The sequence below is a fragment of the Loxodonta africana genome, chromosome 1 (genome assembly GCF_030014295.1).
Source record: "Loxodonta africana isolate mLoxAfr1 chromosome 1, mLoxAfr1.hap2, whole genome shotgun sequence".
NCBI lineage: Eukaryota > Metazoa > Chordata > Mammalia > Proboscidea > Elephantidae > Loxodonta > Loxodonta africana.
The window spans coordinates 143653244-143669594 of NC_087342.1; positions in this window are offsets into that span (position 1 = coordinate 143653244).

Consider the following 16351-nt stretch of genomic DNA (forward strand, 5'->3'; position numbering starts at 1 on the left):
TTACAGCCCAAGAGACAGGAAGGGCCACATAAAGCAGAGACTACATTAGCCTAAGACCAGAAGCACTAGATGGTGCCTGGTACAACAGATGGCTGCCCTGACAGGAAACACAACAGAGAACTCCTGAGGGAGTAGAAGAGCAGTGGGATGCAAACCTCAAATTCTCATAAAAAGACCAGACTTAATGGTCTAACTGAGACTAGAAGGACTCCGGAGGTCATGTTTCCCAGACCTTCTCTTAGCCTAAGACAGGAACTATTCCTAAAGCCAACTCTTCAGATAGGGATTAGACTGGACTATGGGATAGAAAATGATACTGGTAAAGAGTGAGCTTCTTGGATCAAACAGACACCTGAGACTATGTGGTCAGCTCCTGCCTGGAGAGGAGATGAGAGGGCAGAGGGGGTCAGAAGCTGGCTGAATGGACACGAAAATAGAGAGTGGAGGGAAGGTGTGTGCTGTCTCATTAGAGGGAGAGCAACTAGCAAGGCATATATAAATTTTTGAATGAGAGACTGACTTGCTTTGTAAACTTTCACTTAAAGCACAATAAAAAATTTAAATGAATAAACCCAATTAAGGATCTGCACAGATGTTTCATCAAAGAAGATGTACAAATGTCCAATAGGTACATGAAAGCATATTTAATATCATTTGTCATTAGGAAAATGAATAGCAAATCCACAGTGAGATACCACTTTACACCCACTGCAATGGCTATGATCAAAAAGATAGACAACAAAAGTGTTGGCAAAGATGTGGAGAAACTGAGCGCCTCAAACATTGCCGGTGGGAATGTAAAATCGTTTAGCCACTATAGAAAACAGTGGCAGTTCCTCAAAAATTTAACACAGAGTTACCATGTTGTTGTTGTTAGGTGCTGTCGAGTCAGTTCCAACTCATATGGACACTAAGAACGAAACACTGCCTGGTTCTGCGCCATCCTCACAATCATTGTTATACTTGAGCCCATTGTTGCAGCCACTGTGTCAATCCATCTCTTTGAGGGCCTTCCTTTTTTTTTTTGCTGACCCTCTACTTTACCAAGCATGATGTCCTTCTCCAGGGACTGATTCCTCCTGATGACATGTCCAAAGTGTTTGAGACATAGTCTCACCATCCTTTCTCCTAAGGAGCATTCTGACTATACTTCTTCCAAGACAGCTTTGTTCCTTCTTTTGGCAGTCCATAGTATATTCAATATTCTTCCCCAACAGCATAATTCAAAGGCATCAATTCTTCTTCAGTCTTCCTTATTCATTGTTCAGCTTTCACATGCATATAAGTTAATTGAAAGCACCATGTGGTGGATCAGGCACACCTTAGTCTTCAAGGTGACATCTTTGCTTTTTAACACTTTAGAGAGGTCCTTTGCAGCAGATTTGCCCAATACAATACATCTTCTGATTTCTTGACTTCTGCTTCCATGAGTGTTGATTGTGGATCCAAGTAAAATGAAATCCTTGACAACTTCAATCTTTTCTCTGTTCGTCATGATGTTGCTTATTGGTACAGTTGTGAGGATTTTTGTTTTCTTTATGTTGAGGTATAACCCACACTTGAAGGCTGTGGTCTTTGAACTTCAGTAAGTACTTCACGTCCTCTTTATTTCCAGCAAGCAAGGTTGTGTCATCTGAATATCGCAGGTTGTTAATGAGTCTTCCTTCAATCCTGTTATCCCATTCTTATTCATATAGTCCAGGTTCTTTGATTATTTGCTCAGCATACAGACTGAATAAGTTTGGTGAAAGGATACAACACTGATGCACAACTTTCCTGACTTTAAGCCACGTAGTATCCCCTTGTTCTGTTTGAAAGGTTGCCTCTTGATCTATGTACAGGTTCCTCATGAGAACAATTAAGTGTTCTGGAATTCTCATCCTTGGCAATGTTATGCATAATTTGTTATGATCCACACAGTCAAATGCTTTTGCATAGTCAATAAAAAATAGGTAAGCATCTTTCTGGCATTCTCTGCATTCAGCCTGGAGTTACCATATGATCCAGCAATTCCCCTCTTGGTATACACCCAAAAGAAACAAAAGCATATGCCCACACAAAAAAATTGTACACAAATGTTTATAGGAGCGTTATTCATAATAGCCAAAAGGTAGAAACAACTCAAATGCCCATCAACTGATGAATGGATAAACAAAATGTGGCATGTTCATACAACAGAATATTATTAAGCCATAAAAACTAATGAGTACTGATACGTGATACAACATGGATAAACCTTGAAAACCTTATGCTAGGTGAAAGAAAACAGATACAAAAGACCACAATTATATGATCTCATTTATGTGAAATATCCATAGAGACAGAAAGTAGCTTTGCGGTTGCCAGGGAGTAGGGGCAGGGAAGAATGGAGGGTAATTCTTAATGGGTATGAGGTTTCTTTTAGGTATGATGACAATAGGCAGGGGAGATGGTTATACATCCTTATGAATATACTAAAAGTCACTGAATTTTATACTTTCAAAGGATAAGTTTTACAGTGGATGAATTATATCTCAATAAGAAAACTGTAGATAGGACTAAAAGGAAAATTAAAGCTATCAATAGCCCTACAATCTAGAGGGGAACTCCACTAATATTTTTTAATATTCCAATCCAGTCTGTTTTCCATGCATTTACATATTTTGATTGAGTCAAGCTCAGGTCCTATGTACATATTTTGTCCTATTGGCATTATATTGTTTGTGGTCTTTTTTTTTTTTTAAGGAAATATTCTAAAGAACACTTTTTATCTGAAAAAATTGACTGATCTGTGGCAATAGTTCAGTTGTAGCTCATCCATTCCTTGGTCAAATACAAGAAAATTCTTTCCAGAGGCAAGATCTTCAAGTTTTAAAGATTTTCAAAAGTAGTGAAATTGAGTGTTAAGACTCACTAAGTACCAAGTTGTTGCAGAAAAATGGTTCAAGATGATATTTTTCACAAGTTTCTCTTTCTCCCTCAATATCATTTTCTTTCATAAATAGCTGTTTTTAAGTGCGTGTCTACAGAATGGCTTTGCAAAGTGGTTCAGTCAAAGGCTGCATCACGGCTAATGATTAACCAGCTGGCCCGGTTATTTGCCAAGCTAATGTTGTACAGAAATATTGCGTATTGAATGATAAAAACCTTGGATACTGCACATTAACTCTGGTACAATATGTATTCTAAATGTCTCCCACTGAAGTCGGAAAGTTCTACGTTTTAAGTGTGTGGTGTATTTTTTCTCCCTGTTTACATTTCACTCAAAGACTAGAACAACACATGCTTTTCTAAGTGCACAAAAGGCTCCAGTGTTATAATGTTGCAATAAAAATTAGAAATTAAGGTACTCAAAATATAAAAGTACTATTACCCATCCTGGGTATTTAAATGACTTAAAAGACTTTGGAGGCAAAGCAATGATTTTGTGAAAAAGATCATCTCTACAGTACTAGAAAAGCATTTCAGAAGATAGTTTAGGTTACATACAATTTATCGTATTTGAATAAATTACAGTATAATAAACATTAAGTTTTATTATAACCCATTGTCATCAAGTCAATTCCGACTCACAGGGACCTTGTAGGACTGAATAGAACCGCCTCATAGGATTTCCAAGTCCATAACTCTTTACAGAAGCAGACTGCCACATCTTTCTCACACGGAGTTGGTTAGTTTGAACCGCCAAACTTTCAGTTAGCAGTCAAGCACTTAACCACTGTGCCACCAGGGCTCCTCTAAATTTTATACTTAGTATTATGTATCTGATAGTCATTAGTAGGCATTTCTATAATACTTCATTGTCTAGGCTCTTTATAACAATTAATTGGCTATCAGTTACAGTGTAATAATTGTTCATTTTTAAGAAAAGGTGCTTGAGATATAGTGGTTAAATTTGCTCAGACCCACCCAGCGACTCAGAGGCAGCACTTAACTCCCAAGCCTGATTCTAACGCCTCTGGGCTGCAAGGCCCTTATAATAGAGCTTATAAAAGCACATTTTATGTGAGGCGACTAGTTAGAAAAAATATGACCTTTCAAATTATATCATCATTTTCCACGTAAAAGCCTCAGCCACCCTCTTAATTCATGCGACCTTTGGAAGCAATAAAATCACTTCACAGGGAGAGTTGATGCAGATTTGATTGGAGGCCTGTTCCTCTGGACCCTGATTAGGTAGAAGTCAGCCACGCACAGCACAGCCCAAGGAACATCAAAATCCACTGAGCACAAGGAGAAATTTTCAGCCTCAGGAAGTGAGCCTTGCAATGGATTTGCTAAAAACAGAGCTGGTTATGCTGGCTAAAGGCTTAATCTTTATTTCTTGATTGCAAACTCAAGAAAACCTTTTTAGCTTTGCCAACAGCTTAGGAGGAATGTTTCAGAGATGTTAGCAAATACAAGACCCTGTAAATGGAAGTGCTGAGAGCACGTATGCATACAAATTGAAGTCATCAAAAAAGAAAATGTCCCAGAATGGAAAAATTGCTATATTGAATGGAATTTGTTTATTAATAAAGCAATTTTACCCTAGACCTTGGTGAATAGCTGGGTAGAACAGATGAAAGAGCAGGGGGTTTGGGGAAAAAAAACTGTTTATTATCTTCAAAAAGTATCCTGTTTTTAATAGAAAGGCTTCTTTATACTATATCTGCATTATAATGAATACCAAAGAGTTGAATGCATGGGAAAAAAATATAACTAAAATTTGTTGTTTTTATGTTCACTCTTTTCTTCAATGTATATATTTATTTATCCAGGTGAGATCCTATTTTGTATACACTTTTTAATCTATTTTTGTTCATGGAACATTATAATCATAGCATTTCTTCCATATGAGTAAAAACACTATGAGAACATCATTTAAACTGCTGCGTAATATTCCAGCATGTAAATGTGCCATAATTTATTTAAATATTCCATTACTGATGAACATTTAGGCAATTTTCTTTTTTTTCTACTATAAACAACTATTAAGTGCACACCTTTGTGGTTTAAAGATTCTCATGCATTTCAGCTTTTGTTTCTGGGGTTAGATAATAATGTGTCAAAATCATTTTGATTGTGGAAAATGAATAACTTTGTGTTGCTTTCTTTTTTCCCTGGGTTTATTAAAGCTTTCTTTTAGAGTTTGTAATTACTGAATGTGGACTATGAGCCAAGGAATCAGGTTTAGTACTGTGTTTTTACCTGCATGCTGCTGACACTCCATAGATTTCCTGGATGATAATCGTTCTCCCTCGAATAACACCACAAACCCATTTGGGCTATGAAAATGAACCTTGAACAAGCAATAACTAGAAGAATTATGTAAGAAAGAAGCAGAACAAGTGATGCTCTTGGCCGTGGTGATTTTCAAGCAGCTTTGAAAATTTTTTTATCTTATGTTTTATTGCCACAAAACTTAAGACCGTATGAGGCCATTAAAGTAGGGCTTAGTTTTTCAAGATATTCTTGTACAACTTTGCCCTATAAATACCTAGAGTTCTCTAAGATACATTTGAAAAATCCCTGGTTGTGGATTTGTAGCTTCGCAAGTAGGCTTTCTTTCCTGAAGAGGGGGAAGGGAAATCATTCTTTCTTTCTTTGTTTCAGGAACATTTTTTTAAATGCTAAGTACAGCTTACCATCCTAGAGAGGATTTTGGCCAGCTGATTCCTGAATGGAAACCCTGGTGGCGTAGTGGTTAAGTGCTTTGGCTACTAACCAAAGTGTCTGCAGTTTGAATCCGCCAGGCTCTCTTTGGAAACTCTATGGGGCAGTTCTACTCTGTCCTGTAGGGTCGCTATGAGCCGGAATCGACCTGACGGCACTGGATTTGGTTTTGGTTTTGGATTCCTGAATGTTTGGCCAACAGCTGTGGCCAAAATGGATAACTGTGTTTGGTTAAACTCATTCCTCTCCGACATCAGACATTATAGAGAAAAACAGTCCCACACATTCTTCTTCAAGAAAGGTGGAACATTCTTATAAATGATTCAGAATCAAAGAATCAAAATGACAACAGATATTCAAACACAGTACTGAAAGCAAAAGTCCTCCCAGTTCATTGGCTAGAAAGACAACAGAAAAGTCCTGAATGGAACAGAGTTGTGGCTCCTGTTGTTAGATGGTGGGAAGCCATCTACAACCTTATCAGGAAGTAAATGGGGAGGCAACTGCGTCAGGCTCTGCTTTGTCTGGTTACAGTGTTCTGTAGGCCTCGCCAACTATCATGTAGTCTTTTTATGGAAACTAGATAAACAGCGGGCGTCACTGTGGCTATTTCACTTTATCAGAAGTGGAAGGAAGAGTTCTATGAACTGTAAATTCGATGTAGACATGTGAGTCTCTCCAAGAAATAAGTGAACAAAGTAAAGAAAAAAAAAATTGAAATGTATTCTGCCAAAGACATTATTTTTAACCAAGTCAAACAGAAAATTATTTCTAGACATATAGATGTATCACCTGTTCCAAGAAACATCCATGTGGATGAAACTCCTTCCCAATCAACCCACTAGATTTGGGGTTTTCCAGGCTAAAGAGACCAAACATGTCCCACCTTCTATCCCCAACACACAGCCACTTCTGGGAGCTCCTGTTATCCAAGATTTAAAATGTCTTTCCTCCTCCTTTTCCCCAATGCAGTCTTGTGATGCAGGTATCTAAAGGTGGGGGCATGAAGGACAGAACTTCTGTCCTCTCATATTTAACCTTCCTCTAATCTTTGTTTATCAATATTTGTCAACTGGTGGTGACATCACTGGGTTACTTCTTTATTGCATTCACCATATTTTGGTGGATCCTTACCCTTCCTTCTCTTCCTCACTTCTTCATAACCTCAAGTTATTTATCAGGACCCTTGCCTGAGAAGTCTGGGATGCATAGGGCATAATGTGGAACCAGCCAGTACACTATTTCTGTTAGTATTTTCTAACTAGTATATTTAATTTAGAAGGTAATTATCTGGCTCAGAGAAGGTTTGGCGGTAGTCTAACCTGCCCTCTCTTTCTCAACTCTGACCCACCCTCCTCCCTTCCTTTGCTATTTTATCATACTCCCAAGCAAGACTTCAACTGCATCTCTTTCCTTCTCTGATTGTCCTGACTCTGACAAGGTGAAGTTGTCGGACTGAACATGCTATCAAGGACACAGCTCTGGCTGTGCTCAGCAATATACCTGAGTAGAAACCATCCACTCCTCAAAGGCAGGGAGCACAGCATAATAATAGAAAGGAAAATGGGTTTGGAGTCCATCAGAACTTAGTCAGAATCCCAGCTGCACCATTTACATGGAGAAATCCTTTCACCTTGGTAAATGTCAGTTTTTTGATCTTAAAATATGCCTGATAACACCTGCCACAAGGAACTTCTGGAAATAATAAATAAATTAATATATGTGAAATGACAGGCAGGCTATAGATGATCAGTCACAGGGTGAATTTCCTCCCTTGTCCCTCAGTTCATTCCTTCTACCCTCCCAGACTCTTTTTTACTCTGTATCTGAAACATAAACAAAACTCAGTAAACAGCTGTTGACTGAAAGATCTGAACATGTATGCAAAATTTATAGAGTGAGATTTCCTTTTTGAGCAACCCAAATTCTTCCTGCGCATAGGGACTTCCTCTTGTTAGTTTTTGGGTGTGGTCCACTTTTAGTTCTGATTCATAGTGATCCTATGTACAACAAAACAAAATATGGCACGGTCCTGCACCATCCTCACAATCTTTGTTATACCTTTGCCCATTGTTGCAGTCACTATGTTAATCCATCTTGTTGAGGGTCTTCCTGTTTTTCACTGACCCTTTACTCTACCAAGCATGACGTCTTTCTCCAGGAACCGGTCCCTCCTGATAGCATGTCGAAAGTATGTGAGACTAAGTCTCACCATCCTTGCTTCTAAGGAGACTTCTGGCTATACTTATTCCAAGATAGATTTGTTCATTCTTCTGGCAGTCCGCTCAATATTCTTTGCCAACACCGCAATTCAAATGCATCATTTCTTCTTTGCTCTTCCTTATTCATTGTTCAGTTTTTACGTATATATGAGGCGATTGAAAGCACCGTGGGTTGGGTCAGGTGCACTTTAGTCCTTAAAGTGACATCTTTGCTTTTTAACACTTTAAAGAGGCCTTTTGGAGTAGATTTGTCCAATGCAATACATTGTTTGATTTCCTGACTGCTGGTTCCATGGGTGTTGATTGTGATTCCAATTGAAATGAAATTCTTGACATCTTCAATCTTTTCTCCACTTATTACGATATTCCTTATTGGTCCAGTTGTGAGGATTTTTGTTTTCTTTATGTCAAGGTATAACCCATACTGAAGGCTGTGGTCTTTGATCTTCATCAGTAAGTGCTTTAAGCCATCTTTCAGCAAACAGGTTGTGTCATCTGCATATCACAGGTTGTTAGTGAGTCTTCCTTTAATCCTGATGCCCTGTTCTTCTTCATATAGTCCAGATTCTCTGATTATTTGCTCAGCATACAGATTGAATAAGTATGATGAAAGAATAAAACCCTGATGCACACCCTTCCTGATTCTAAACCACAGAGTATCCCCTTATTCTGTTTGAATGACTGCCTCTTGGTCTGTCTACAGGCTCCTCATGAGCACAATTAAGTGTTCTGGAATTCCCATTCTTTGAAATGTTATCCATAATTTGTTATGACCCACAAACAGTCGAATGCCTAAGCGTAGTCAATAAAACATATGTGAGCATCTTTCTGACACTCTCTGCTTTTAGCCAAGATCCATCTGACATCAGCAATGATATCCCTTGTTCCACGTCCTCTTCTACATCTGGCTGAGTTTCTGGCACTTCCCTGTGGAGGTACTTCTGCAACTATTTTTGAAGGATCTTCAGCAAAATTTTACTTGAGTGTGATATTAATGATACCATTGGATAATTTCCATATTCTGTTGGATCACCATTCTTTGGAATGGGCACAAATATGGATCTCTTCCAGTCTGCTGGCCAGAAAGCTGTCTTCCAAATTTCTTGGCATAGACGAGTGAACACGTTCAGCATTGCATCCATTTTTTGACAAATGTCAATTGTTATTCTGCTCATTCCTGGAGGCTTGTTTTTTGCCAATGCCTTCAGTGCAGCTTGGACCTCTTCCTTCAGTACCATTGGTTCTCGATTATATGCTGCCTCCTGAAATAGTTGAACATCAATCAATTCGTATTGGTACAATGACTAAGTGTATTCCTTCTATCTTTTTTGATGCTTCCTGTGTTGTTTAGTTTTTTCCCCATTGAATCCTTCAGTATTGCAACTTGAGGCTTGAATGTTTTTCTTCATTTCTTTCAGCTTGAGAAATGCCAAGCATATTCTTCCCTTTCAGTTTTCTAACTCCTGGTCTTTGCACATTTCATTATAATACTTTATTTTGTCTTCTGGAGACACCCTTTGAAATCTTCTGTTCAGTTCTTTTACTTTTTCTTCCTTTTGCTTTAGTTGCTCTACATCCAAGAGCAAGTTTCAGAGTCCTTCTGACATCTATTCTGGTCTTTTCTTTCTTTCCTGTCTTTTTAATGACCTCTTGCTTTTTCCATGTGTAATATCCCTGGTGTCATCCCACAACTCATCTCTTCTTTGGTCATTAGTGTTCAATGTATCAAATCTAGTCTGCAGATGGTCTCTAAATTCAGGTGGGACATACTCAAGGTCATACTTTGGCTCCTGCGGATGTGTTCTAATTTTCTTCAGCTTCAGCTTGAACTTGGATATGAGCAATCAGTGGTCTGTTCCACAGTCAGCCCCTGGCTTTGTTCTGACTGATGATACTGAGCTTTTCCATTGTCTCTTTTGACAGGTACAGTTGATTTGATTCCTGTATGTTCCATCCGGCAAGTTCCACATGTATAGTTGCTGTTTATGTTGTTGTAAAAGGTATTTGCAATAAAGAAGTCATTAGTCTTGCAAAATTCTATCATGCCATCTCTGGCACCATTTCTATCACCAAGGCCATATTTTCTAGTTTCCAATCCTCTTCTTTGTTTCCAACTTTTGCATTCCAATCACCAGTAATTACTAATACAACCTGATTGCATGGTCAATCAATTTCAGACTACAGAGTTTGGTAAAAGTCTTCAGTTTCTTCATGTTTGGCCTTAGTGGTTGGTACATAAATTTGAATAATAGTCATATTAACTTGTTGTCCTTGTAAACACGTGAATATTATCCTATCACTGACAGTGTTGTACTTCAGGATAGATCTTGAAATGTTCTTTTTTACAATGAATGCAATGCCATTCTCTTCAATTTGTCATTCCCTGCATAACAGACCATATGATTGTCTGATTCAGACTGGCCAATACAAGTCACTTCAGCTCACTAATTTCTAGGATATCAATGTTTATGTGTTCCATTTCATTTTTGCCTATTTCCAGTTTCCCTAGATTTGTACTTCGTATATCCTGGACTTCCTTAGGGCTCCAGAATTCTCTAGATACACAGCAAGAGTAATACAGGTAAGATGAATATTATTAGTATGTTTTTTGCTGTTGTTGTTAACTGCCAATGATTTTGACTCATAGTGACCTCATATGGTAGAGTACAACTGCCCCATAGGATTTTCTTGGCTGTAGTCTTTACAGAAGCAGATCACCAGATCTTTCTCCTGGGGAACTGCTGGGTGGGGTCAAATCGCCAACCTTTTGGTTAGCAGTCTAGCACTTAACCATTGCACCATCAAGGCTGTGAGTGTTTGTGTGTGTGTGTGTGTGTGTATAACTCTATATATCGAGTAATGTCTTAGTCATCTAGTGCTGCCAGAACAGAAATACCGCAAGTAGATGACTTTAACAAAGAGAAATTTATTTTCTCACAGTCTAGTAGGTTACAAGTCCAAATTCAGAGCGTTGGCTCCAGGGGAAGGCTTTCTCTCTCTGTCGGCTCTGGAGGAAGGTCCTTGTCCTCAATCTTCCCTGGTCGAGGAGCTTCTCAGGCACAGGGACTCAGTGTCCAAAGGATGTGCTCTGCTCCTGGTGCTTCTTTCTTGGTGGCATGTGATCCCCAACTCTCTGCTTGCTTCCCTTTCCTTTTTATCTCTTGCTGGCCACTCCCCAGGAAAATTCCCTGTACACTGAGTCACAGATCTGACCTGGGTAAGGGTGGTGTTACAATCCCACTCAATTCCTTTTAACACAAAATTACAATGACAAAACGGAGGACAACCACAGAATACCGGGAATCATGGCCTAACCAAGTTGATACACACATTTTTGGGGGGACATAATTCAATCCATGACAAGTAGTTATTTACATCAGGTGTATTTTTTACAAATTTCCTATTTTTAGCAAAGAACTGCCCACATTGTACTATTCCACTCTTACTAGGAAGGCCTTGAATATTGTGGTATAGTGGCTCTGTTGACCTTTCCATCTCATTTCCTGCATCCCTCTTCCCTTTCAGCACTACAAAAAACAGCACCTTCTAAATTACATTTTAAATAATTAAAAAGTACTGTTACCTCCTCAGTACCTTTGCACAAGTCATTTCCTTCATTAGAACCATTCTCTCTCAGTCCTCTATAAATGAACTCATCCTTTAACTTATCTGTTACTTCTGAGAAGGTTTTCCTAACACTACTACCCACCACCTTCTCATGGCTCTCTGTTTGATTGCTGTTTCCCTCTCTAGACTTTTACCCTCATGAGATCTGGGTTGACATCTCTTTGGCTCACAGTTGTGTTCCTATTATACACCATAGTTCCTGGCACATATAGAAGTGTAAAAAGCATTTGTTGAAGGATTAATGAAGTAAAGGTACGAATGTGTATTTGCATCTCTTTAAACTAATGCAGCTCTAGGTAGGAAATGGATGAGCACATTCCCACCAGGTCATTTTATATGATTTGGAGAACCTGAAAATTACTTTATTTCCATCTGAATTCCTGGTATGCAACTCAGTATTGTTGAGACAGTTTCTCTTAAGAAAATACCACCAAACTTCCAGTGGACAATAGAAGAAATAAAGGAATAAACACCCTTTTTAAACAGACAAGCTACACAAGTTACTCACTTCTAATGAGCAGCAGAAGCACTTTATTCATTGTTCCCAATGCTATTATCATGGTTTTCCAAAAAAGTTTGAAATCGTATACGCTGGATTTCCTTCTCAGAGTCTTTGTAGATATTGTAAATGCAGGTACACTCCTTCAGTAAGCACAAAATGATTCATAAGGTGTATGACATCACAGAAGGTTTGACAAAAATAAAATAAAAGGTACCTGGAGTGTAATTGCTTGACAAGTGTTCCTAGGTTACTATCCAGTAAACTTCCCCTTATCTTGGGTTTCTGGTGCTTTCGATTCCATTTAGCAAGGGTTGGGGCTACCCCGATGTGTCTAGTGCTATAACTTATTAAGAGTCTGGCCAGAACAGTGACTATTCATTATGACAGGAAGCTGAGTATTTTAGAAAAACACACAACTAGAGAAATGGACCAAATTATCAGGAAGGACAGTGGCAGGAAGTTTTATCTGACTTGTTTTGATTAAAATTCTTTTTGTTTGCATTTGGCTGCATCCAATTCTTCATAAGACAATTATTCTACCAATACATGTGTCTACTTGTGATATTACCCTTTTGGCCTGCTAGACACACATAGTCTGCCTCTAAATGTTGTCTTTTAGCAAAGATGGGAGAAAACTGGCTGAATAATGTGGCTCTCAATTGCTCCAGTTCGCCACTCCCCATTTATAAAAATGGAATCACAACAACATGGCTTTCCCAGAAATGTAAGAAGAAGCGTTAACAGACTCATAAAACATGAATATTGAGTGATATAAATCAATAAAAAAAAAAAAAAAACATAAGAAATAGCTGTGAACTTTGATCGCTATTAAGGCCTGACTAACACACATCTGTCCAACAAAACAAAAACAAAAAAGCAAACTCTAAATAAATGAGAAGGGCCATTCATTCATTCAGACAGGCAGGAAATCCTATGCATTTTAAGCCAATTATGTTTGCCAGGATTAGTGCTACAGGAGGAGGAAAAGGGGAATTAAAACATGTAAAGATAGACAAAGTGCTGAGCTTGATAATCAGAATCTCAAACACAATAATGTTGGGCAAGTGCTTAAATATACCAGCAAAGCACCAGGAGACCACAGAAGAGGAAGTTCTAGTGCTTCTTGGAGGGTCCTGGGAGTCTTCTGGGAAGAGGTAGCCCTTGAGCAGACTTTCACAGATGGATGTATATTTTCCCACCAAAATCCCTATTGGACAGTAAGGCAATCCACTGCTCTGCTGAGGCAGCAACTTTAGGCAGGGAAATCAAACCCATATGAGAATGGATTGCTGTTATGAATTTTGTTGTTGTTAAGGTGCCATCAAGTCGGTTCCAACTCACAGCAACTCTATCTACTTAGAATGAAACACTGCCTGCACCATCTTCACAATCTTTGTTAGGTTTGAGCCCACTGTTGTAGCAACTGTGTCAATTCATCTCTTATAGGGTCTTCCTCTTTCTTGCTGATCCTCTACTTTACCAGTCATGATGTCCTTCTCCAGGGACTGGTTCCTCCTGATAACATGTCCAAAGTATGTGAGATGAAGTCTGCCATCCTCACTTCCAAGGGGCACTCTGGTTGTATTTCTTTCTAGACAGACTTGTTTGTTCTTCTGGCAGTCCATGGTATATTCAATATTCTTTGACAACACCATAATTCAAAGGCATCAATTCTTCTTCAGTCTTCTTTATTCATTGTCCAACTTTCACATGCATATAAGGTGATCGAAAATACCATGGCTTGGGTCAGGAGCACCTTAGTCCTTAAATTGACATCTTTGCTTTTTAACACTCTAAAGAGGTGTTTTGCAGCAGATTGCCCAATGCAAGGAAATCATTTGATTTCCTGACTGCTGCTTCTGTGCGTGTTAATTATTATTATGAATTACCTTGCAAGAAATAAGCCATCTATAGTAGATCTCAAGTACACCTAACTTCAAGGTAAGACTAGCAGTCGCAGTTGTTAATAATGCTGTTATTAACTTTTATTAAAAATATCTTACAAAAAATTATGATTTATTAAATATTAAAAAATATATAGTACTTAATACTAGGCACTAATCTCACTTAATTTCTATAAACTGTCTAAAAGACTATTATCCCCACTTTACAGGTGAAAAATTGGATAGGAAGAAAGGTTAAGTAGATTGTCTGAGGTCATGCAGTCAGTAGCAGTGGAATGAGTGTTCAAATTGGAGTCTGCCTTACTTCAAGGTGTGTGTTTCTACTCTATGTTTATCCAGGGACTCGAAAACTCATTGCCATCAAGTCAATTCCAACTCATAGTGACCCTATAGGAGAGAGTAGAACTGCTCCTTAGGGTTTCCAAGGCTGTAATCTTTACAGGAGCAGACTGCCACATCTTTCTACCGAGGAACAAACAGTTGGTGGGCTTAAACCCCTGACCTTTCAGTTAGCATCTGAGTGCTTTAACCACTGTGACACCAGGACTTCTTATTGAGGGGAGTATTAGAGAAATAAATTAAAGTTTTGGAGGCATGAGATGGATAACATGATAAATTCTTTTTGGTTAAGAGTGAAAATACGTGATTGGTTGAAGCAAGAGGAAGAAATAGAATGAGCCTCTGAAACAGTAAACACGGTTCTTTTATTCTGGAAAATTTTAAATCAAAAAAGTGCAGAAGATAAAATAAACCCCATTTGTCCATCACTCACTTTCAACTATTATCAACATTTTGCCAATCTTATTTCATTTCCTACTTAACTTTTTTTTTACTTAAGTATTTAAATGCTAATCTCAGATAGTACATCTTTTTACTTGTAAATACTTCAATACGAATCTCTAACAAACAAGGACCTAACAGATTATCATTATAAACATTTTTGAAAAGCAGGATTTTTTTTTTTTTAAATAGAAGGTATAATACCACCGGATGTTGTCAAAATGCAAATGGAGCCTCTATAAGAACAAAACAACAGCAAAAAAATTTAGCTCTACTCTTCAGAGTACAAGTCAAATCACAGGCCAAAAAAAGTAATTCTGAATTATCAACTTTCAGTCATTTCAGATGCACAGAATAGAATCCATACATGCAGGAAAACCGAAACACGTAAGAAAGCAGATATCCCTCACTGGCTAAAGAAGAATGAGGACATGTATTGGACAAGGAGATGTCACTTAATAATGGGTCTCACGTGAAAATGCATATAACAGAAAAAAAAACTTGCACAGACACACACACACAAAAAAAATGCACAGACACACAAAAAAATTAGTGCCAGAAAACATAGCTATGCATATTTAGCTATATCTAAAAAACAAAGAACTAACCAAACCAGTTGCTGTGGAGTCAATTCCGACTCATGGTGACCCCATGTGTTTTAGACTAAAGAGATAGAATAATCTTAATTAGACATTTATTCTGCTCAATACCTACATCTAGTATACCTGTATCATTTTGGAAAACCAGTTGTCTCTTTCAAAATCTTTCTAACAAATAAGAACTCAGTCACACCTCAGGTGTCAAGATCCAAGTTCAAGCCTATGCTGAACACGAAGTCAAGCTAACAAATACAATAAATAGAGTCATAGTAAAAAGATACTTGGTTAAATGGTTTACTGGACCAATTAAAGCACAAAGAAAGTTGAGTATGAGGGAAGTTTAACTTTACCAGAATGTTATAAAAGAACCTTCATTAGGGGCATTGAGTCTGGATCTACAAAAATTTAGCTGAATTGGGATCGAAAGGAAACAAAAATTTTAAAAAGAAAACAAAAAAAAGCTGTGTGTCTGATTAGTCATAGCTTGCCAGTAGCTCCACCAACAGCTAGAACCCCAGAGCATTTTTCTGTGCTGACCCTGAGGTTGTCTTCACAAACCACCAGGCTTCTGAAAGACCCCAGTGAAAGTCAACTCCAACAGACTTTGTGCTGACTCAGTCCAGAAAACCCAGCTAAGCAGGACTGAGAGCTCACCTGGCTGAAGGAGCCACAAGCTGGTCAGTTCACCTCTGATGTGAGAGAAAGAACACTGCACTTCTTCTCTAATTAGATACTAGGAAACTAAATGAGTAGATTTGTAGAAGTAGGCTATCATTTTACCACCTGGATAAGGAAAAGAGATGACAGAGATATGATTCTTCAGCAAATTGGCTACAGCTGCCAAATTGCAGATTCAGGCAGGCCAAGAGAACAACTATTTAACAGAATATCTGTGCTAGGCCTAAAATTTTCCTAAAACATGCTTTTATATACCTTCTGCTGTTAATCATCAGGTGAGTAGAAATGTACGTGGAGAAGTGTAGATTAGGCAGTGGTTTATCCTTCTAGCTGAATTAAGCTGGTGAAAAAACACAAAGGATGGATTCGTTTCGATTTGCGACTTTGACTTCTTTTTGCCTCAGT